The sequence below is a fragment of the Mobula hypostoma genome, chromosome 5 (genome assembly GCF_963921235.1).
Source record: "Mobula hypostoma chromosome 5, sMobHyp1.1, whole genome shotgun sequence".
Classification (NCBI taxonomy): Eukaryota; Metazoa; Chordata; class Chondrichthyes; order Myliobatiformes; family Myliobatidae; genus Mobula; species Mobula hypostoma.
Window position 1 is genome coordinate 144,176,937 of NC_086101.1, and position 25,300 is coordinate 144,202,236.

Genomic DNA, 25,300 nt, shown 5'->3' on the forward strand with positions numbered 1-25,300 from the left:
ATGTTTGTGGGGTCAGCCTATTAACTTAGGGCAACCATCAATGGTTGATTAATGCCTTTGTATGCAGATATATTAGTCTCTGCAAAGCTGATCTGTTGAAACTGGTAGTTTCTTTTCAAAGTGGTGCAAACGTGGCAGAATGCATAGAGAAAGACAGGACATGGCTTATAGTTTTCTAACTACTTAGAGCTCTTTCATCTGTCAGTATAAAGGAAGTCTGAATCTTGATGGGAATCTATAGCCATGGTCTCTGTCTGACATCTGTGGCATGGCCGTTAATCAAGCAGCATGAGGTAGTTGGTGGCAGTTTGTTGCAGTGTCTATCTATAACTAATTAGAGCATACAAAATGGGTCTGCCACACTCATCGAAACAGCAACAAGCAAAATCCGTACACTGCTTGCTCTGTCTGTATATGTAGTTAATTGGCCAGTCAGGTTAATGAGCAATTGTAACGATTAGAAATGAATAGCATCACATTAAAAAAATCACAGGGTATCAAGTGAGCAAATTGTGTCTGCACCAGAAAACCTGCATTTTTTAAACAGTGAGATAACTTTGTACTTATTGTAAATTCAGCCTCACAGTTTTAAGATTTGAACCAGCAAATGGAAATGTGAACAATGTATAGACTGTGAATATGTATGTAGTATTAGCATTTACATAGAGCTATATGTAACAAGCACAGGAGTGAATCCATTCATTAAAAAACAGACCCCTCTTTTCTCCCTTACTGGTTTGATATTTCTAAAGGCAATTACCAAAATCAATTTTCCCTACATACTGCAAAACATGACTTATTTCTAGGTGTTGCTGATTAAGTGTCACCTATACTTAGAATAGTGAAGCCTGAAATAGTATTTATTAACTGAACTGAAGTGTGATGTGAATTAAATTCATGCATTCTGGAACAGTTCCAGTTTTCCAGTGTTATACACTTCATTAATAACAAGATAAAGACCCCAAACTGAGAGAAGTTCAGCAGTTCTTCCATTAGATATCTTATATGGATGAAACTCGGATACTTACCTGGGCACTCAAATAGATATAGTAAGGTATAATCTGTACTTAGTGACAGGAATCTATTTGGCATTTAGCAACTTTTTTTAATTAGAAGAGATATTTATTTTAGGGATAAAGAACTAGTATTCATAATGTTAAATTTGACTGACAACCTCCCAACTTGGTAAAGAAACGGTTCTCAAATATTTTATCCACCAAAATGGAATTGCTATGCCTTTGAATGCAATACGCAATGACTTGCTCAAACCTGATAGCTAATAGGTTGTATTTGAAATTAAGCCCAAATTTTCTGCTGCTATTTCTTGATTTCCGGATGAGCAATGATTGGTCACTAAAGTTTCAGTCTATTTGTTAGGTTTGCATGATTGATGAAAAGATCAGATTGCAAAATAGAATTGGTTGTACAAAATGGAGCCCTGCCATAATTGACATGCCAACAGCTAACCCCTCTCACTCTTCTAGAATATCTCACAGAGAACAGCTGTAGCAGCACAAATGTAGCACAGCACATATGGAGACCTGTAATTGTCTTCAGCTACCAGGATGAGTCCTATATTTCTGTGATTACTTTTGGTTGCAATACAATGCATCAGTCATGTTCTTCCATTTGACAAATTAACATGCATATTCCTCTGGCTTTAATTCACCAAAGATGATAAAAAAGCACATTGGTCAAGAATAATCTGACATTTCATGATTGACTTGTATGCTACATTTTAGAATTGTTGGGTTGTATTTTTTTCTTTCAAGTTTAGCGCTTGGTGGAAGTGACGGACTCACAAAGAATGCAGCTGTAATGATAACATGGTGAATGGAAAATCGCACCAATGTAAAATAGCTCTTCTCCCACGGGGATCTTTTCAGGAGTGCAAGGAAGTGTGCTGCTTTCAGGATCCCACAGGCTCCATGTTCTCATTGTGTTCTGGCATATGATTGGCAGTTTGACATAAAGACAAATCACAGGACTACCAAGGTGAAGGTTGAATGTATAGATATAGTGAGGAGGAAGTTGGGTCACATTCCACATATGCTTCATCTAAAGGAAGTGGAGAAAGGAAACTGCAGTCAAAATATTGATGGGCCATGGAAAATCAGGCTTGTTTAAGTTCATGGACTTCCTGTCCCTTCTAGCATTCCAAACTAAATCTGTCCATTTTTGTTGTCCTTTCTTGAGAGCAAATACCCATATTTACTTTGTGTTTCTTCACTCTTTAGCTGTTTATGGCAATAATTGAAAGAGATGGTTTGAAAATATTTTGGTACAGCTATGTAATTCAACATTCGAGCGAGCATAAGCAAATTCCTTGTTCTATTTTGACTCAGTATCCTCCGTAATAGGACATTAGCTACTTCGTAACAGTGTATTAAAGATGTGTTTACTTGTTCTTGGTGAACAGTTAGCACTTGTTACTGTTATAAAACTGCTTAGTGGCATTGAAAAATAGAGTGAAATTACTGTAGGAGATAACGTAAGTATGCATTGTTCTGTCAAATTTCAATGCATTAATATCAAATATATGTATTCAAATATATTTGTTTTGTGGGACAGGTTCATATAAAGCGCACAAGTGCACATTAATACCTTGGGAGGGTATATTTTAAAAGGAATTACAGGTGACATGTACAATCTGTACAATGACACATTTGTCATGCTCCTTACTGTATATTTCATTGTTATGAATGTGGCACTGGGTTAATAGAGGACCAAGCAACAGGTATTTTAAAGAAAAAATTCACGTAGAAATGGTTCTGTGATACTGATTCTTGTTTTGTTGGCCATATTGGAAGAGAAATTTTTAACAATAGCTAAAGCTGCCCGTTAACGTGCAAGGACACAGGATGGAGCTGAAAAAATGCTAAAACCATGCCACTTGGCTATTTACTATTATATTTCATTCCACTGAACAGAAGGTAGTTTTAACTTGTGTCCTGAAGGTAAAGGAGAATTGCAGCAGTAACATTGACCACCGCTTTTACTCTGCCATGTGCAGAGTGTTGTGCTTACCATACAGAGGGGTGGAAGTATTAATTAATACCATTAAAACTTCCACCCAGATTGAGATGCCAGTGCATTGGGAACATGCTTTGGGATCTCAGCGTGTTTCAGGATGTATGTACAGTCTGCAGACCACTCGTTTTCAGCTTTGAGACCCTGGTGGATAACCCAGGTATTCTATTTTGCGGAAGAAGAGCACCAGATAATTCTGACCAGCACTGACTAAGGCAATGTCTCACATCTGAAAGAGGAGGTGTCACTGGCTGTGGCAGTCAATGGAAGTTAATACCCACATTGTAAAATTTCTTGGATGAGAATGGACACCCAAGCTTTCATCCACTGCCGTAGTTGGCTCATTGGCTGAGGTGAAGAGGAAGAGACAGGTGCTTCTCCACAGGAAGCCAATGTAATACTTCAGTAGGAGGAGGTTGCAATCCAGGAATAAAATGCCAAGGTCTGGTATACAGAGGTGTAGTCACCAAGATTTGCCTTTTACTTAGGCCATGAGACAAAAACACTTGTTGTTGCTTCTCTCACCTTCTAATAATCTCTGTCAGTGGGTATAACTTACCTGACATTTATATTCTGCACCATATCACCACATGCTTTGCACAGCTTCAAGCATTGTACCTACATCTCACAACTTCCCCACACTGCTATGAATTCAACATTGGCAGGCAAACCCTGCAGCACCCCCCCCCCTCAGCAAAACCATGCCCTCTCTTGCAGAAGACAATACCAGATTTGCAAGAACATGACTATTTCCATCACTATGGAAAGTATGATTATCAATAAGTCCATAGCCAACAGTGATATAGAGAGCACTGAAGAAAATGGCAAGTTCGTAACTGTTCTTTCTCAGATCCCACATTCTTCTTATTCTATAATCTGTTCCTTCACCACTGGCATTGAATTGAAATGAATTTTATTATTTACATCCTTCATATATATGAGTAAAAATGTTTACCTTACATCTCCGTCTAAATGTGAAATGTGCAATTATAGTAATTTATAACAAATATTATGTACAACAGGATAGTCAATATAACATAGAAATACAGTTCCATCGGCATGAGTTAAACAGTCTGATGACCTGGTGAAAGAAGCTGTCCCGGAGCCTGTTGGTCCTGGCTTTTATGCTGCGGTACTGTTTCCCAGATGGTAGCAGCTGGAACAGTTTGTGGTTGGGGTGACTTGAGTCTCCAATGATCCTTCGGGCCCTTTTTATACACCTGTCTCTGTAAATGTCCTGAATAGTGGGAAGTTCACATCTACAGATGTGTTGGGCTGACCGCACCACTCTCTGCAGAGTCCTGCGATTGAGGGAAGTACAGTTCCCATACCAGGCCGTGATGCAGCCAGACAGGATGCTCTCAGTTGTGCCCCTATATAAAGTTCTTAGAATTTGGTGGGGGCCATACCAAACTTCTTCAACCATCTGAGGTGAAAAAGGCACTGTTGTGCCTTTTTCACCACACAGCCATTATGTACAGACCCTGTGAGGTCCTCGGTGATGTTTATGCCAAGGAACTTAAAGCTGTTCACCCCCTCAACCCCAGATCCACTGATGTATATAGGGGTTAGCCTGTCTCCATTTCTCCTGTAGTCCACAACCAGCTCCTTTGTTTTTGTGATGTTGAGGGAGAGGTTGTTTTCTTGACACCACTATGTCAAGGTGATGACGTGTGCTGAGATGGAAAATTCACGCAGTGAATAGAGCATACAGAAAGTCCTGCTGCAGGGTTTCAGCTGGGAAAAAACATCAGCAATTCCTTTCCTTCCACAGATGCTGCTTGACAAGCCAAGTTCCTAACAGCATATTGTCTGTTGCTCACATATCAAACAGGCTGTGTCCTGCATAGTTTCAAGTGTCAGTGGGTGTTGTTAGGCAATCATCAAGGCAAGTGGCAATTATTCCATTGTGCCCCTAACTTGTAGCTTGCAAATTATGGAAAGGATTTGTGAAGTCATTTGGCTTTCTCACTGCAGGATCCCAGACTCCAAAATGTGATAGTAAACACAGAAATTGAGAGACTAGTTCAGTTAAATTTCTGATCAGCAGTAAACCTGGGCTCTTGCCAATGTGGGACTGCACAATGGTGGTACCTTTTGAATATCAAGAGTAAGTGATTAGACTCTATTATTACATGTGGCACAGGTGTTGCTTGCTGTGAAGCTACGATGTAGTCTATACAGCCAAGACCTGCTTCACTATTTAAGCATTGGCAGTTCTGTTTGACTTTACTTTAATGGAGTTGCTGAACATGTCTCTTCCTGAGTACATACAGCAAAGGATATGATAATCACCTTCTTCATTGCTGCTCATTCTCTTCTTCTCCTCTGCAGCTGCTGGCAAGGGATACCTGTGTGATCTCCAAGGTAAAAATGGTGCAGTAAACCATCAGAGGTTCTTTAGGGTTTAAAGAAAAGCACCTCAATTTCATTCCTGGATTCAGTAGACTCATGGTGGTTCAGTGATATAATGGTCTTTTATGATTAGACCATTGTGTGAAAGTAGCATTGAGTGGAATTAGGAACTGGCATGCTGTTGTCCCCATAAGCCTTGTCTACCAAGCAGCTATCCAATGATCAGGAGTACATGGTGATTATGTGGACTCCTTCTAATGTGGGCTAATTATGTGGGCTAATGTAACCCCACTTTTTAAAAAAGGAGGGAGAGAGAAACCGGGGAATTATAGGCCGGTTAGCCTAACGTCGGTGGTGGGGAAACTGCTGGAGTCAGTTATCAAGGATGTGATAACAGCACATTTGGAAAGCGGTGAAATGATCGGACAAAGTCAGCATGGATTTGTGAAAGGAAAATCATGTCTGACGAATCTCATAGAATTTTTTGAGGATGTAACTAGTAGAGTGGATAGGGGAGAACCAGTGGATGTGGTATATTTGGATTTTCAAAAGGCTTTTGACAAGGTCCCACATAGGAGATTAGTGTGCAAACTTAAAGCACACGGTATTGGGGGTAAGGTATTGGTGTGGGTGGAGAATTGGTTAGCAGACAGGAAGCAAAGAGTGGGAATAAACGGGACCTTTTCAGAATGGCAGGCGGTGACTAGTGGGGTACCGCAAGGCTCAGTGCTGGGACCCCAGTTGTTTACAATATATATTAATGACCTGGAAGAGGGAATTAAATGCAGCATCTCCAAGTTTGCGGATGACACGAAGCTGGGTGGCAGTGTTAGCAGTGAGGAGGATGCTAAGAGGATGCAGGGTGACTTGGATAGGTTGGGTGAGTGGGCAAACTCATGGCAGATGCAATTTAATGTGGATAAATGTGAAGTTATCCACTTTGGTGGCAAAAATAGGAAAACAGATTATTATCTGAATGGTGGCCGATTAGGAAAAGGGGAGGTGCAACGAGACCTGGGTGTCATTATACACCAGTCATTGAAAGTGGGCATGCAGGTACAGCAGGCGGTGAAAAAGGCGAACGGTATGCTGGCATTTATAGCGAGAGGATTCGAGTACAGGAGCAGGGAGGTACTACTGCAGTTGTACAAGGCCTTGGTGAGACCACACCTGGAGTATTGTGTGCAGTTTTGGTCCCCTAATCTGAGGAAAGACATCTTTGCCATAGAGGGAGTACAAAGAAGGTTCACCAGATTGATTCCTGGGATGGCAGGTCTTTCATATGAAGAAAGACTGGATGAACTGGGCTTGTACTCGTTGGAATTTAGAAGATTGAGGGGGGATCTGATTGAAACGTATAAGATCCTAAAGGGATTGGACAGGCTAGATGCAGGAAGATTGTTCCCGATGTTGGGGAGGTCTAGAACGAGGGGTCACAGTTTGAGGATAGAGGGGAAGCCTTTTAGGACCGAGGTTAGGAAAAACTTCTTCACACAGAGAGTGGTGAATCTGTGGAATTCTCTGCCACAGCAAACTGTTGAGGCCAGTTCATTAGCTATGTTTAAAAGGAAGTTAGATATGGCCCTTGTGGCTACAGGGGTCACGGGGTATGGAGGGAAGGCTGGGTTCTGAGTTGGATGATCAGCCATGATCATAATAAATGGCGGTGCAGGCTCGAAGGGCCGAATGGCCTACTCCTGCACCTATTTTCTATGTTTCTATGTTTCTATGTTTCAGAGTCTAGCATTAATTCTTTGTTACTATATAGGTTTACATTCTGAGTTGAAGTTTTTGAGCCAATGTACTTGCAGTCAATCATACAGTGCATTGTTGGGAAGCTCACCATATAGCCAAACTGCTGTGCTGCTCTTGAAAAGAAGATGAATTTGTCTTTCTTGGATAAAAGAGGCCTGCTACTTCAGGCACAGAGAGCTACATACTGTGACACTTTGCAGTTTAACCAGAATCTCTCTGGAATGATTCTTCAAGAGAACGAATAATGATGATCACTTCCAGGTGCAGAATAGTCCATGTACCATTGTATGGCTTAGGACAAAGTGTAAATCTTAACCTCCTTGAAGAAGTGGGGTTTCAGTTGTTATTGTCGCCATTCAGGTCCACATACTATGTCTGCCACTTAAACATCTTCAATGGACACTTTTGCTTGATGATTCACCTTCACCATCCCTTGCACCCTCTGCCTTTTGCTTCTTCTGGCAGATCTCCTTGCTCAGCAGTCCATCTCTTTCTCCTCCATATTCCTATCATGTGCACCTATTGATTTTGTGGCACAGAGCACCCATTTGTGCCATGAACAGAGGTGCTTAAAGAGATGGAACAATCAAATCCTGCCGCAGCAGAGTCTACAAGGTTGACAGAACATCTTGCAGATCAGTATCAGCAGCTTCTCTCCAACAAGCTGTAAGACAAACTTTCAAAAACATTCAGCTATCCTTTAAATAGGGAAGATTGGAATGGGAGTTCTTTCTCTGCAAAACATCAAAAAGTTCCTGTGCCATGAACACAGTGGCCTGGATCCACAACACATTCTCTCCGTCCTAGCTTGTCTCCTTAGGTCTGAACTTGCTAGCTGAGAGTGTCCTCGATAAGACCCTGCCCTCACACCATGTAAATTAGTCCTATAAGTGGACCAAAAACTTCCCCATCCACACAACAGCTGGGAAAACCTTTTGACAGACGGACTTTAAATGCTCCTTGCCTTTATTGTCAAGGCAGTGGAGAATTCCAAGTATTTCTGAATGCCCAAAAGCACACAGCAACTATTATCTGAGGAATAAATACATTTCCAAACTGTATGAAATAATCCTGGAACATTTTAAAGTAACCGAAAACATTAAAGTAAATGCCAATAATCACTGTAAACTCATTTTGAACTTTATTCCTGACATCTATAATATATCAGTTGAAGTGAGCAAGGGAACCTCAGTAAATTAGTATTCTGTCTTTGGTTACGAGTGGAGTTCAGTGATACAATGTACTATCGAGTTCACTGTGAAGAAGTTTAGCAAATCTGGGACTTCCCTATACAAATAGACGTGTTCCAAGGTCCAGAACCTGCTTGCATTTACAAGGCTAAATGTCAGTAGTTTGTCAAGAGGTCAGAAAGATTCAGCAATAGCGTTAGCAGGGCCACAATATCCCTATTTATTGGTGCCATTTCAAAGTCAAAGATCAAAGTTAAGTCATATGCATAGATGCAATGAAACACTTACTTGCAACAGAATTGCAGGCATCATATAAGCAGCATTCATAAGAAAAAATAAATAAAACACAATGTTTACAAGAACAAATACAATTAGAATAAATAAAAGTATATTTTAATGCAAAGTGGTCATTGTTTTGCTAATCTGTAGTGATTATGGTGGTCCACATGATTGAAGGGAAGTAGCTGCCCTGGAACCTGGTGATGCGGGACTTAAGGCTTCTGTACATCCTGTCTGATGGTAGCTATTGGAAGATGGCATAGCAGAGTTGCAACATCTTGCTGATTCTGCATGTACGACTATTGCACAATCCAATTTAAAGTGCAGTTTAATCCACACTAAAAGACGCATTCATATTTGTGAGTGAAGTGGAAAGCAAATTGGCATGTGAAGTGCTGAAAGAACTGGCCCAGTACAGTCTATTTTTTTAGGATAACTTAATAATTTTCAAATGTGAATCAAATGAAGTAAGTAAAACTAGATCAAAGCAACAACTGGAGAACCAGCAGGATATTGAGGGTAACAACAACTTTATTTTGGATTTTCTTTTCCAGCTTCTTATAGTGTGGCTGTTACTTCATGAAATTTTTTAACTGTGCTTTGTGCATGCACCAGAAAAATTCACCTGTCATTGCCACAAATCATTCTTATAACCCAGTTCACTGATGGCTAAAATTCTAATCCTCATTTCTTTCCAGTTTTAGAATGGATTAGGCTCCAGGAGAAATGTTAAAGATGAAAGATTAAAATGCTAATAAAGGTCTAGAGATATTTGAAAGTTGTGCTTAAAAGCAGCAAAGCTTGGATTGGAAGCCTAAGGACTTTGATTTTTGATTTCAGTACAAATATATTAGCTGCCTACCTGATCAAAAATTATTAAAGCTACTTGAAGGGAGAGCAGCAAATTTTTACTGATGACCCCAGCTGTTCAATCAGTATTTTAATGTCAGAATATGGGACTGTACAGTTGCTAATTATTTTGCAATACATTTCACTCACATGATAATGACTTATAATTAAAATTTAAAAATGCCATGAATGAGGCAAAATGGTGCAAATTGTCTGTTACCAAAATGAAAACACTCAGAATGCAGACATAAAGGGAAGTCAATTTGCTCAGCATTTCTTCAAATATTTTGCATATTATAATATTTCTGATTATTAGAGCTTGAAATTGTTTGAACTTTTGCAGGATTTTATTTCCCCTTAATTAATACTGCCTCATATTTACTCAATGATATTGATTAGCCCATGCTTTAGAGTATTTGAAATTGTATCTCAATTTCTCCCTTTGTAAACAGATGAGAATCTCATTCCTGTAAACTTAATGGTAATTTATTTGAAGGATTAATACAAAATATGTTTTGAGAATCATTTTATTTCATTTCTTTCTAAAATAAAATTATAAGCCATTTTTGCTCTGATTGTAATGTTAATATGTACAATGTAAGTGCTCTATCTATATTTTTATATTTGGACTTTAATTTGTTGTTTGCTGATCTTTTGGGTCATGTGCCTCTGTGGTCAAAGTTTTGGCTTGTTGATTCCATGCATTGATACGAAAGCGATTATGGATATTCCAGAGATGAATTTGGTTTTGAATTTCCTTTTTCTCCAATTGATAATATTACTACTTGGAACTTCCCATTCACGTGATGAAATTGGGAACTTATTTGCATGGACTGATAAAATCTAAACATCTACACTTGCCTATGATGGTCTTATAGTAGAACACCAGATTTAAACACGAGCTCAAGCTCAGGGCTATGTAATATGATTATACAATTATAGTTTTAACAGTCAAGAGCACTTTAAGGACAAGACAGAAAAGGAAAGTACCAAATAAGTGAAAAAATAATGATGACAAAAAATGATACCACAAATGGATGATCTCTCCTCTGATTGACATGGTCTTGTTATAATCGATCAAACTCATAGTTATAGATGTAGAATTTTTTTTAAAGTGCAAGCCATTTTTTTTTTTGTTTTTAACCTTTCCCTCTGTGTGATCTTTCACTTTAGATATTTACATAGGCAGGGAATTTGCAGAAATTTTGGACTGATGGCAGGAGTTGATATATGGATAAAAAATAACTTTTTGTTCATGCTTCTATTTTATTCAGGTAATACATGTGCTAGTATTAGATCCGCTCAACATTCCCAGCTCTGCCTGGGGCTCAACTTAGTCCTGATTGCTATGGGACATAAGTGGGATTGAGCAGGGAGTGGGAGGGAGAGAAGGCATGTGGATTTGTCCCAATCACATAGGGCAGAAGATACCGCAGATGCTAGCAAATTTACTCTCATTGTATCTATGCACTGGTTTCCCAAGCACTTGTTTGTATGTCGAGGGTGTTCATAAGTTGTGAGTTCACATCCTGGGGAGGACCTGTATAAGGTAAAAAAAAAGATTTAGAATATGTCAAAAAAGTAAAATGATGCAGACATAGAATAAATAAGCAGGCCAGAGTGCTGATTGCTTCAATAAATAATATGTTCAAGAAATAGGAACAAAAAGGGATTGGGCTGATTTCTGATTTCTAAAGATCATTACAATAATGGAGAAATAGAATATTCTTGAGAGGTCAAGGCAGAATTCTTCTGGTTAAAATTTAGATACAATAAATGTACCTTTTCTCTGCTGGGAGATACTCTGAAGATTCCACGGTTCATTGAGTTGGGCAAGGAGGAAATGGATAAAGTCCAGTAGGATGAATTGACTGGGTGATGATCCTGAGGGGAATTTTACTACAGCCACTGTGATATTCAGGAGCAGATAGGCAGACACGTTAGGGAAAGGTGCACAAACTTCTGGCCTATCAAAAAAGGATCTAGTGCTTTCCCCATTAAAGATAGCAGAGTTTGTCATCAAAATGTTAGTTATAATCGATATCAATACCTGTACCCGGCGGGAAGCCTGAGAAGAGTTTATTTGTCCTGGGCTATTGTTATGGCTAACTTCAACATCCACAGTACATTTTGGGGCCTCGTCCTTGATGCAAAAGGTTTAGAAATGGCAGAATCTGTAAGGTGCATCCATGGGGATTTCTTATGTCAATATGTAGATAGTCCGACAAGAGGAAGGGCCATACTGGATCTGGTGTTGGTTAATGAGCCTGGCCAGGTGATTGACCTTTCTGTGGGAGAACAGTCAAGAAACAGTGATTACAATTCCTTAAGTGTTAAGATAGCTATGAGAAGGACAATTACAGAACTTGCAGGAGTATATTAAATGAGAGTGTTAGGCAGGAACCAGAGAGAATTAATTGGCAACAGCTGTTTTTGAGCAAGTCCATACCTGACATAGGAAGGTTGCTAAAAGACAAGCTGCATAGAGTACAGGACAGATAAGTTCCAGGAAGGGCAAGGTTAGCAAGATCATGAAACCTTGAATATTGAGAGAGGTAGTAAATTTAGTCATGAAGAAAAAGTAACTCTATATATGGTTTAGGGAGCTAAAATCGAACACAGCCTTTGTGGATTATTCAGAAGCCAGAAACAAATTCAAGAAGGGAATTAGCAGAGCCAGGAGAACAAAAAGGATTAAAAAGAATCCCAAGGCTTTCTATACATATACTGTATCAAGAGCAAGAGCATAACTAGGGAGCAAGTAAAACTGCTTAGGAATAAAGAAAGAACATGTGCTTGGAAGAAGAAGATGTGGGTGAGGTCCTAAATGAATGTTTTTGCATCAGTATTTACCAGGGAGAAAGACATGTAGGATGGAAAGATCAGTGTGGACCGTGCTAATTTGCTAAGGCATTTTGATATATGGAGGAAGTAGTGTTGGGTCCCTTAAAGAACGTTAAGTTGGATAAGTACCCAGGGCTGGTTGATGGAATATGCCCAAGGTTATTGAGTAAGGCAAGAGATGAGATTGTTGGAACCTTGACCAATATCTTTGTGTACTTCCTCGCTTTAGGCAAGGTCCCAGAGGACTGAAAAGTAGCTTATGTTGTTCCAACATTTAAGAAGGGAGATAGAGATTCTCTTGGAACTATAGAGTCATAGAGCACCGCAGCACAGAAGCAGGCCCTTTGGCCCATCTAGTCCATATAAAACTATTATTCTGTTTAGTCCTAACAACCTGCACCTGGACCACACCCCTCCCATCTACGTACTTATCCAAGCCTCTCTTAAATACAACTTTTCTCACACTTGCACCACCCTCTGAATGAAGACATTGCCCTTCGGGTTCCTCCTAAATATTTCACCTTCTACCCTTTACTTACAAACTCTAGTTCTAGTCTTTCCTAACCTCGGTGGAAAAAAGCCTGCTTTCATTTACTCTATCTCTACCGCTCCTAGTTTTGTATACCTCTTGTAAATCTCTTCTTACTCTCCTGTGCTCTAGGCAATAAAGAAGTCCTAACCTAGTCAAACTTTCCCTTTAACTCAGGTCCTCAATCCCGGAAACACCGTTGTAAATTTTTGTGTACTCTTTCAATCTTATTGATAAATTTCCTGTAGGTAGGTGACTAAAATTGTGCACGATACTCCAGATTTGGTCTCACCGATGTCTTATACAATTTCAAAATTACTTCCAGGCACCTGTACTAAATGCTTTGATTTATGATGGCCAACTTGCCAAAAGCTCTCTTTATAACCCTAACTACTTGTGACACCACTTTTAAGGAATATTAGGTCTGTATTCCTAGATCCCTACATTCTACCACAATCTTCAATGCCCTACTGCTCATTGTGTAAGCCCTAACCTGGTTTGTCCTCCCAAAGTGCAACACCACAAACTTACTTGCATTAAATTTCATTTGCCATTTTTCAACAGATTTTTCCAGCTCGTCCAGATCCCACTGCAAGCTTTGATAGCCTTCCTCACTCTACTATGCCCTCACTCTTGGTGTCATCCCCAAATTTGTGATCTAGTTTAGCACATCTAAATCATTAATATACTGTAGATGACAAACAACAATGGATCCAGCACCAATCTATGCAGCATGCCAGCAGTCAGAGAGACAACCATTTGCTTACACTCTGGCTTCTTCTGCTAAACTAATGCTGAATCTAGTTGGTTACTTCATCCTAATTCCAAGCAATTAAACCTTTTGGACTAGCCCCCCATGTAGGAATTTACCATGTAGGTAACATCCATTAACTTTCCTTCATTACCTTTCCTGGTAACCTCCTTGAAAGCTCTCTAAGATTGGTTAGACATGACCTGCCATGTTGACTATCCCCAAGAACACAATGTCCATCCAAATACTCATATATCAGGTTCATTAGAACACCTTTCAACAATTTACCCACTACTAACATCAGCCTCACTGATGTATAATTTCCCGTCTTATTCGTCAAGCCTTTCTTGAACAATAGAAGAATATTAGCTATCCTTCAGTCCTCATGCATCGCTAAGAATGTTTCAGCTACCTCTGCCAGGACCCCTGCATTTCTGCATTAGTCTCACACCAGGTCTAAGGGAACATCTGTTAGTGGGCAGAGACTGGGAGTTGTCTGCTTATGGACTCCCCCACACACCCCTTAGCACAGCCAGCACCCAACAGCCCAGGATGATCCCAATCAGTCTATTTGAAATTCTCAATGAGCAATGGATCCTAGATGAAACTGAACAGCAACCAGGAACGCAATGACTGGGGTGTAGAATTGGCATTTTTCTAACTTGCAGTACAGTTGGTTTTTGAGAAGCTCAACTGATTGGACATGACAGACATTGTCTGGGGGCTCCTTGGAGAAGATGAGGATGCCATTGATGTAGATATGCACATACCTGTGCAGCATGTCTTGGAAGATCTCATTGATGAAGGCTTGGAAAATGGCTGGATTGCTGTAAGGTCCAAAAGGCATCACCAAGCGTTCGTAGCATTACCAAGTATCCTAGCGGGCAGGTTTGCTAGAACTGCTGGGAGTGGTTTAAACTCATGTGGCAGGTGGATGGGAACCAGTGTGATAGAGCTGAGGATGAGCCAGCAGGTTTACAAGTAGATGATGCAATATGCAACATGAATGTAAGGAAGGACAAATCAGTGACTGGGTGCAATTGCAAACAGAACAAAGAGTTAAGTTGTACCACAGAGCAAAATTCTTAAAGGTGAAGAATGCAGGATGGAAGGTGCTGTATTTAAATGCACATAGCATTTGGAATAACGTGAAAGAACTTGAGGTGCAATTAGAGAATGGTCATTATAACATTGTGGGCATCACTGAGTTGCGGCTGAAAGAAAGCCATAGTTGGCAGGAAGGTATAGGCGCTGGTGTGGCTCTATTGGAAAGAGATGGAATTAGATCTTTAGAAATAGGTGACATAGGGTCAGAGAATGGTCAATCTTTGTTGGTGGAGGTAAGAAGCTGCAAGGATAATAAAAGGCATTATGGGAATCATATATAGGCCTCCATTTAGCAGCCAAGATGTGAGGCTGAGATTGCAAGGGAAGCTGGAAAGGCATGAGAAAAGGGTAATGTCACAATTGTAATATGAAGATTGGTGGAGAGGTGGTTAGTGTTGAGGAGACAGGTAGGCTGCAGAGGGACTTGGACAGATTGGGAGAATAGGCAAGAAATTGGCAAATGAAATACAATGTTGGAAAATGCATGGTCATGCCCTTTGGTAGAAGAAATAAATATGCAGGCTATTATCTAAAAGGGGAGAAAATCCAAAAATCTGAGATGCAGAAGGACTTGGGTGTCCTTGTGCAGAACAACCTTCTTCTGTGGTGAATAAGGCAAATGCAATGTTAGTATTCATATCAAGAGGTCTGGAATACAAAGCAGGGATGTGATGCTGAGGCTTTATAAGGAACTGATGAGGCTTCACCCTGAGTATTGTGAATAGTTTTGGGCTCCTCATCCAAGATAAGATGTGCTGGAGAGGGTTCAGAGGAGATTCACAAAGATAATTCCAGGAATGAAGTGGTTATCATACGAGGAAGGTTTGATATTTCTGGGTCCGTACTCGCTGGAATCTAGAAGGATGGGGGTGGGGATCTCATTGAAACCTTTTGAATGTTGGAAGTTCTCAACATGGCAGATGTGGAAAGGATGTTTCTATGGTAGGGAGTCCAAGACAGAGGACACAGCCTTAGGATGGAGGGGCGTCCATTTAAGATAAAGATGCAGAGAAATTTCTTTAGCCAAAAGGTACTGAGCTTGTGGAATTTATTACCACAGGCATCTGTGGAGGCCAGGTTGTTGGGTGTACTTAAAGCAGATTTTGATAGGTTCTTGATCACAGGATATGGGGAGAAGGCCAGGGAGTGGGACTGAGGAAGGGAAAAAAAACAATTAGCTATGATTGTATAGTGGAGCAGAACTGATGGGCCAAGTGGCCTAATTTTGCTCCTATGTCTTGTGGCCTTAAGGTCTAATGGGGGACTTCAATATGCAAGGGGATTGGGAAAATCAGATTGATGTTGGATTACAAGAGAGGGAATTTATTGATGCCTACAAGATGGGTTTTTAAGGGCTTGTGCGAAAGGTCATCTTAGATTGGGTATTTTGTAATAACCCAAATTACGTTAGTCAGCTTAACGTAAAGGAGACCTTAGGAGGCAGTGATCATAATATGATTGAATTCATACTGCAATTTGAAAGGGAGAAGCATAACTCACATGTATCTGTATCACAGTGGAATAAAAGGAATTACAGAGGCATCAGAGATGAGCTTGCCCAGGTGGATTGGAGGAGGACACTGGCAGGGATGATGGCAGAACAGAGGTGGCTGAAGTTTCTGGGAATAGTTCACAAGTGACAGGATAGATATGTCCCACAGAAGAAGTTCTCAAATGGCAGGGTTAGGCAACCGTGGCTGACAAGGGAAGTTAAGGATGGCATAAAAGCCAAAGAAAGGGTATATATAGTAGCAAAAGTGAATGGGAAGTTGGATGATTAGGAAGCTTTTGAAATCCAACAAAAGGCAACTAAAAAAAACTATAAGAAGGGTAAAGATGAAATATAAGGGCAAACTAGCCGACAGTATAAAGCAGGATACTAAAAGATTTTTCAGTCATGTAAAGAGTAAAAGGGAGGTATAGTTGATATTAGACGACTGGAAAATGATGCTGATGAGGTAGTAATGGGGGACAATTACTAATAAGTGGACTTAATAAATACTTTACTTCAGTCTTTATTTTGGAAGACACTAGCTGTATGCCAGAGGTCCAGGAGCAGCAGTGAGTGCCATTGCTATTACAAAGAAAAAAAGTGCTAGGCAAACTCAAAGGTCTTAAAGTGAATAAGTCACATGGAGAAATGAACTACATCCCAAAGTCCTGAAAGAGGTTGCTGAAGAGATAACGAATGCATTTGCCACGATCTTTCAAGAATTACTTGAACCTGGCATGGTCCTGGAAGAATGGAAAATTGCAAATGTTACTACACTCTTTAAGAAGGGAGGAAGACAAAAGAGAGGAAATTATAGGTCACTTAGCCTAAACCCAGTGTTTGGGAAAATGTTGGAGTCTATTGTTAAGGATGATATTTCTGGGTACTTGGAGACTAATGATAAAATAAGACAAAGTCAGCATGGTTTCTATAAAGGGAAATCTTTCTTGACAAATCTGTGAGAATTCTTCGAGGAAGTAACAAGCAGTGTGGACAAAGGAGAGGCAGTTGATGTCAGTTGCTTAGATTTTCAGAAAGTATTTGATAAGGACCTGAGGCTCCTTATCATGAGGCTGCTTAACAAGATAAAATCCTGTAGTGTTACAGGAAAGATACTGGCATGGATAGAGGAATGGCTGATAGGAATGTCTAAGGCAGCATGTGGGAATAAAAGGGGGCCTTTTCTGCTTGACTGTCATTGGAAGAATGGGCAAAAAACTGGCAGATGGAATATAATGTTGAGAAATGTATGACAATGCATTTTGTTTGAAGAAACAATAGTGTAGGCTCTTTTCTAAATTGGGAGAAAACTCAAACATTGGAGTTGGAAAGGGACTTAGATGTCCTCGTACAAGACTCCCAGAAGGTTAATTCACAAGTTGAGACTGTGGTAAAGGAGGCAAATGCAATGTTGGCATTTATTTCAAGGGAGAAAGAATATGAAAACAAGGAGATAATGCTGAGGTTTGTAAGACACCAGTCAAGCCACACTAGGAGTATTGTCAACAGTTTTGGCCCCTTATCTCAGAAAGGATGGAGAGTCCAGAGGAGGTTCACAAGGATGCTAGCGAGGGCAAGAGTAGTCGGATCAGGCAAATGAATGCATGGCTGAGAGACTGGTGTAGGGGGCAGGGCTTCAGATTCTTGGATAATTGGGAACTCTTCTGGGGGAAGTATGACCTGTTCAAAAAGGACAGGTTACACCTGAACCTGAAGGGGACCAATATCCTGGTGGGAAAGTTTAATAGAGCTGTTAGTGAGGGTTTAAACTAATTTGGCAGGGGGATGGGAACCGGAATGATAAAGCGGAGGAAGGGGAAACAGAAATAAATCTAAGATAGTGAGCAGTAAAGATGTCAGGAAAGACAGGCAGGTGATGGGGCAAATGTGTAGCCATTGGGATGAGTTGCAGTGCAATAAAGTTGCAGTGAAATCAAAGCAAAAAGTATCAAATACTGGTCTTAAGGTGTTGTACTTAAATGCACGCAGCATAAGAAATAAGGTGGATGATCTTGTTGTACAGCTACAGATTGGCAGGTATGATGTTGTGGCCATCACTGAGACCTGGCTAAAAGATGCATGTCTCTGGGAGCTGAACGTCCAAGGATACACAGTGTATCGGAAGGATAGGAAGGTAGGCAGAGGGGGAGGCGTGGCTTTATTGGTAAGAAATGATATTAAATCATTAGAAAGAGGTGATATAGGATCGGAAGGTGCAGAAACTTTATGGGTTGAGCTAAGGAATAGCAGGGGTAAAAGGACCCTGATGGCAGTTATTTATAGGCCTCCAAACAGCTGCAGGGATGTGGACTACAAATTACAACTGGAAATAGAAAAGGCTTGTCAGAAGGGCAGTGGTATGATAATTGTGGAGGATCTTAACGTGCGAGTAGATTGGAAAAATCAGGTCAGCACTGGATCTCAAGAGAGAGAATTTATAGAATGTCTACGAGATGACTTTTTAGAACAGCTTGTTGTTGAGCCCACTAGGGGATCGGCTGTACTGGATTGGGTATTGTGTAATGAACCGGAGGTGATTGGAGAGATTGAGGTGAAGGAACCCTTAGGAGACAGTGATCATAACAAGATTGAGTTCACTGTGAAATTAGAAAAAGAAGAAGCCGACATCTGATGTGTTGGTGTTTCAGTGGAGTAAAGGAAACTACAGTAGCATGAGAGAGGAACTGGCCAAAGTTGACTGGAAAGAGACACTGGCAGGAAAGACAGCAGAGCAGCAGTGGCTGGATTTTATGCGAGAAATGAGGAATGTGCAAGACAGGTATATTCCAAAAAAGAAGAAATTTTCGAGTGGAAAAAGGATGCAACCGTGGTTGACAAGAGAAGTCAAAGCCAAAGTTAAAGCTAAGGAGAGGGCATACAAGGAAGCAAAAATTAGTGGGAAGACAGAGGATTGGGAAGTCTTTAAAACTTTACAAAAGGAAACCAAGAAGGTCATTAAGAGAGAAAAGATTAACTATGAAAGCAAATAATATCGAAGAAGATACTAAAAGCTTTTTCAAGTATATAAAGAGTAAAAGACAGGTGAGAGTAGATATAGGACCGATAGAAAATGATGCTGGAGAAATTGTAATGGGAGATAAGGAGATGGCAGAGGAACTGAACGAGTATTTTGCATCGGTCTTTTACTGAGGAAGACATCAGCAGTATACCGGACACTTGAGTGGCAGGGAAGAGAAGTGTGCACGGTCACAATTACGACAGAGAAAGTACTCAGGAAGCTGAATAGTCTAAAGGTAGATAAATCTCCCAGACCAGATGGAATGCACCCTCGTGTTCTGAAGGAAGTAGCTGTGGAGATTGTGGAGGCATTAGTGATGATCTTTCAAAAGTCGATAGATTCTGGCATGGTTCCGGAGGACTGGAAGATTGCAAATGTCACTCCGCTATTTAAGAAGGGGGCAAGGAAGCAAAAAGGAAATTATAGACCTGTTAGCTTGACGTCGGTGGTTGGGAAGTTGTTGGAGTCGATTGTCAAGGATGAGGTTACAGAGTACCTGGAGGCATATGACAAGATAGGCAGAACTCAGCATGGATTCCTTAAAGGAAAATCCTGCCTGACAAACCTATTACAATTTTTTGAGGAAATTACCAGTAGGCTAGACAAGGGAGATGCAGTGGATGTTGTATATTTGGATTTTCAGAAGGCCTTTGACAAAGTGTCACACATGAGGCTGCTTAACAAGATAAGAGCCCATGGAATTATAGGAAAGTTACATACGTGGATAGTGCGTTGGCTGATTGGCAGGAAACAGAGAGTGGGAATAAAGGGATCCTATTCTGGTTGGCTGCCGGTTACCAGTGGTGTTCCACAGGGATCAGTGTTGGGGCTGCTTCTTTTTACATTGTACATCAGCAATTTGGATTATGGAATAGAGGGCTTTGTGGCTAAGTTTGCTGATGATACGAAGATAGGTGGAGGGGCCGGTAGTGCTGAGGAAACGGAGAGTCTGCAGAGAGACTTGGATAGATTGGAAGAATGGTCAGAGAAGTGGCAAATGAAGTACAATGTTGGAAAGTGTATGGTTATGCACTTTGGCAGAAAAAATAAACGGGCAGACTATTATTTAAATGGGGAAAGAATTCAAAGTTCTGAGATGCAACGGGACTTGGGAGTCCTTGTACAGGATTCCCTTAAAGTTAACCTCCAGGTTGAGTCGGTAGTGAAGAAGGCGAATGCAATGATGGCATTCATTTCTAGAGGAATAGAGTATAGGAGCAGGGATGTGATGTTGAGGCACTATAAGGCGCTGGTGAGACCTCACTTGGAGTACTGTGGGCAGTTTTGGTCTCCTTATTTAAGAAAGGGTGTGCTGACGTTGGAGAGGGTACAGAGAAGATTCATTAGAATGATCCCGGGAATGAGAGGGTTAACATATGAGGAACATTTGTCTGCTCTTGGACTGTATTCCTTGGAGTTTAGAAGAATGAGGGGAGACCTCATAGAAACATTTCGAATGTTAAAAGGCATGGACAGAGTGGATGTGGCAAAGTTGTTTCCCATGATGGGGGAGTCTAGTACGAGAGGGCATGACTTCAGGATTGAAGGGCGCCCTTTCAGAACAGAAATACGAAGAAATTTTTTTAGTCAGAGGGTGGTGAATCTATGGAATTTGTTGCCACGGGCAGCAGTGGAGGCCAAGTCATTGGGTGTCTTTAAGGCAGAGATTGATAGGTATCTGAGTAGCCAGGGCATCAAAGGTTATGGCGAGAACGCGGGGCAGTGGGACTAAATAGGATAAAATGGATCAGCTCATGATAAAATGGCGGAGCAGACTCGATGGGCCAAATGGCCTACTTCTGCTCCTTTGTCTTATGGTCTTATGATTCAGGAATGAAGGGGTTAACATATGAGGAGTGTTTGACAGCTTTGGGCCTGTACTCTCTGGAACTTAGAAGAATGTGTGGAGATCTCATTGAAACCTACTGAATGTTGAAAGGACTAGATAGGGTGGATGTGGAGAGGATGTTTCCTATGTACCCAGAACTAGCGAGCGCAGCCTCAAAATTGAGGGGTGACATTTAGAACAGAGGTAAGGAGGAATGTTTTTAGCCAAAGAGTGGCGACACTGTGGAATGCTCTGCTACAGACTGTGGTGGAGGGCAAGTGCATGAATATATTTAAACGGGAAGCTGATCAAGGGCATCGAGGGAAATGGCGTGCGGGCAAGTATATGGGTTTGAATGGGATCCAGGATCAGCCATGATGAAATGACCGAGTAGACTCAATGGGTTTATTGGCCTAATTCTGCTCCTCTGTCCTTTTGGTCTTATGATAGTGGTCAGTGGGTGTTATGAACAGCCACCCATAACCCTGGCAGATGCAGATCAAGATGTACACACTCTGTAGTTCCGGTTTGGTGAAGATCTGGACCCTACAGAATGTTAGGATTGCGCTGTCCATTAAGGTAGTCAATGCAGGGATGAAGACCCTCAACTTTCTTCTTGACGACGAAGCATCCTGCACTGGCTGGAACTGGGACGGTCGAATGAAGGCATGCTGTAGCGCTTCAGCAATGTAGTTATTCATGGCTTGGGGTTCAGGAGGGGAGAGAGAGGACCGAAGAATTTGGGGAGGGGTGGTGCCTGGGAGGTGGAATTCCTGTGGGAGTTTGATGAGGCTGAGGGTTTCCTCCATCTTCACGGATTTACAGGGTGACATCAACTGAGATTGCAGGCAGGTGGGTGCTCAACTCAGCAGGGAGTCAGGTGACCAGGCAAAGGGAGGATCGTGAGTGAAGAACTGGGGTAACCCATTATGGGTGAGTCAATGAGGAGTAATTTGATGGGCTTGTGGTGCTCTCTGATGCTCACCTGCACAAGCCATGTGCAAGCTCTGACCATCCCAGACCCCAAGGGACATCTGTTAATAGTCATGATGCAGAAGTGGTCCAAGATAGGCTCGGTAGGAAGTTCAGGATGTACACACACAGAGTCTCGTCCAGAAAGTTGCCTGGCTGCTGGAAGTCCCCCAGACTCCTCTGCATGTAAAGCCTTCAGCGTGTGGAGGAGAGGCCGGGGGGTGTTTACGAGCTAGAAGGCCCCTTGACTCTGTCTGGTTGTGTCATTTTCCCAGATGCAGTGGGCATTTGATGCATGGGTGATCAGCTACTCCACAGTATATGCACAAGTTGTTTCTTCGCCGACACTCACACTCTTGCTAAGAGAGTTCTTCCTAATTGCATGGGTTCTGGAGGCATAGCTGATGTGGGTCCTGCAGTCGTAAATGGTTCTGGGGTTCTCTATGGTGATCTGGAGGGTTGTTTCATAAGACACTTGTCAATACTGAGGGTCAGAGTGATGAGGTTTTTGAGGTTGGTGGGATCTCCCGGGTCAACAGCTTGTCTTTCAGGCACTCCGAGAGGCTGGGACGGTAGTAGTGGGCCAGCAGTGCTTGCACATTCTAGCTGCACGCTAGCACAAGGATCCTGAATTCCACTGCACTGAGTGTAAACCTGACGCAGGCGAAGTATCCAATCCACTGCTGACCTCCCACTTTCTGGATGGTTGAAAGCTCAGCACATCTCAGTGCTGAATTCCTCTTGTTTATTGCAGATGGTGGTTTTATTGCCCTAGTCAGTGACAGCTCAGGTCAGCACTTGCCTAGTCAAGAGAGTGATGACAAGGGCAATCTTGCCTTAGTCCATGAAATACAGAGATTACTGGAGCTTGAAGTGTAGGATGCACTGGGACAGGAAGTTGCGACATTGCATTGGGGATCCTCCGCTCCTTCGTTTGAGCGCCAGAATCCAGGGCTCAGAGGGAGGAGGTTAACTGGCGCAGGGTTCCTGTATTGAGACAGAGAGTTGGAAGAGCATGGCGAGCAGATGGTCCTTAGTTTCCTGCTGCTTCTGGATCATGTGCTCGTGTCAGCGGACGACTTCCTTTAGGTGAGCATGCTCCATTGTGTCAATTGCTAGTTCACTCATCCTGTCAGGAGATGTAGAGGAGGCTGGATCAAAACATAGAGCGGTGGAGACAATTTAGTGGTGAGCAATCATTTTAATAATAAACTGCAAAATAGCAAGACAACAAATAAGAGGGAACAGATACTTAACACGACAAGGCAACGAGGTTTGTATGAGTGTACAAGGATGAGAGCTGCAGATGATGAAGTGGAAACAACTGGCAGGTCACTCCTGTTAGCTGGGTGGAGACTGGAAAGTGTCTGCTTGTGTCACCATCTCTTTCAGATCTATGAATAGTTGACCACGTGGATCTTCAAGTGAACCAATTTTGTCCCTTCCTACCCTTCTGCTGTTAATATATCGAAATATTAGGTAGATTCTCCTTCACCTTGTCTGCCAGAGCAACCTCATGCCTTCTTTTAGCCCTCCTGATTCTCTCTTAAGTGTTCTCTTGCATTTCTTATACTCCTCAAGTACCTTATTTGTTCCTTGCTTTGCACCTAGTCCGTCTTCTTAGCCAGGGCCTCAATATACATCGAAAGCCATGGTTTCCTAAACTTGCTAGCCTGGTCTTTTCTTCTAACAGGAACATGCAAACTCTGTGCCTACAATATTTCATTTTTGAAAGCCTCCCACTTATAAAGTATCCCTTTGCCAGAAAAAAGAATCTATAGAATAGTAAGCCTCATATCAATGGGAGGGATGTTACTGGAGAGGATTCTTAAGTGATAGGATTATTGAACATTTGGAAGATATGGGACAGTTAGGGACAGTCAGCATGGCTATATGTGGGTCAGGTGATACCTGGCTAACTTGTTTAAGTTTTTTGAGAAGATAATGAAGATGATTGATGAAGGTACATCAATAGATGTTGCCCAACGTGGATTTTAGTAAGGGTGCTTGACAAGGTTCCCCATGGAATGCTTATCCAGAAGATAAAGATGCATGGGATCCATGGCTGATGGATTCAGGATTCGTTTGCCTATAGAAAACAGAGGATATTCATCACTGGGGCTTTTTCTGACTGGAGGTCTGTGACTGACGGTGTTCCACAGGAATCCGTACTGGGACCTCAACTGCTTATGATATATATAATTGACCAATATGAAAATGTAGATAGGTGTTTCTGCCCCCACCTCCACCCATGGCAGGGTGTTCCATGTACTCAGTACTCTCTGTAAGTGCTAGTGAGATGCCACCTGATCTGCTGTGTGTGAAGCTCCTGTAACCAATAGGAATCGATGACTGATCAGTAAAACAGCAAGAAAGCAATGGGCAGCCATTGAAGAAACAGTAGTCTAGCTAGCATCTAGAGTTTCCAAAGCCAGAACTCTGCGTGACGAAAGATATAAAGAGAACAACGAAGAGGAAGTGGATGCAGCAGGAGAGAAAAAATGGCTAAAGGTGAAACAAGCAAAGAGTAAAAACGGCATAAAGAGAACATGAACAGGTGTATAAAATGAGTGACAAGTTGGAGGACAGAGCAAATTAGTGGTCAAAATGTTAATTTATGCATGGAAACAGTGGGCCTGGCAGGCGATTACCTGTGTGTAGCCGTTCAGAGTGAAGTATCTATTAACTTTGTATGGGTGTTCTTGAACTTCATGAAGTATTCAGTAGTGAAACTTGATCATACTGGATCGCCCCAGTGTCACATTCAAACACAGTGCCGGATCAGAGTCCCTTTTGATTTGAATGTGTTTCTGGCCTGGAGATGTCATGGAAAATTTATTTTTTTACTTAAGACCATAAGATATAGGAGCAGAAGTAGGTCATTCGGCCCATCAAGTCTGCTCCGCCATTCAATCATGGGCTGATCCAATTCTTCCAGTCGTCCCCACTCCCCTGCCTTCTCCCCATACCCTTTGATGCCCTGGCTAATCAAGAACCTATCTATCTCTGCCTTAAATGCACCCAATGACTTGGCCTCCACAGCCGCTCGTGGCAACAAATTCCACAGATTTACCAACCTCTGACTAAAGTAATTCCTCCACATCTCTGTTCTAAATGGACGTCCTTCAATCCTGAAGTCACGCCCTCTTGTCCTGGACCCCCTACCATGGGAAACAACTTTGCCATATCTAATCTGTTCAGACCTTTTAACATTCAGAATGTTTCTGTGAGATTCCCCCCTCATTTTCCTGAACAAGAGCTGCCAGGCGTTCCTCATACAGTAACCCTTTCATTCCTTGA

At 41.6% G+C, this 25,300-nt stretch overlaps 1 protein-coding gene across 11 annotated transcripts in view; it reads left to right on the plus strand.

The window, feature by feature from the left end:
• Window positions 1-25,300, plus strand: part of LOC134347065 (nuclear factor 1 B-type-like) — a 314,847-nt gene that overhangs the window by 244,712 nt on the left and 44,835 nt on the right. The window lies entirely within an intron of this gene.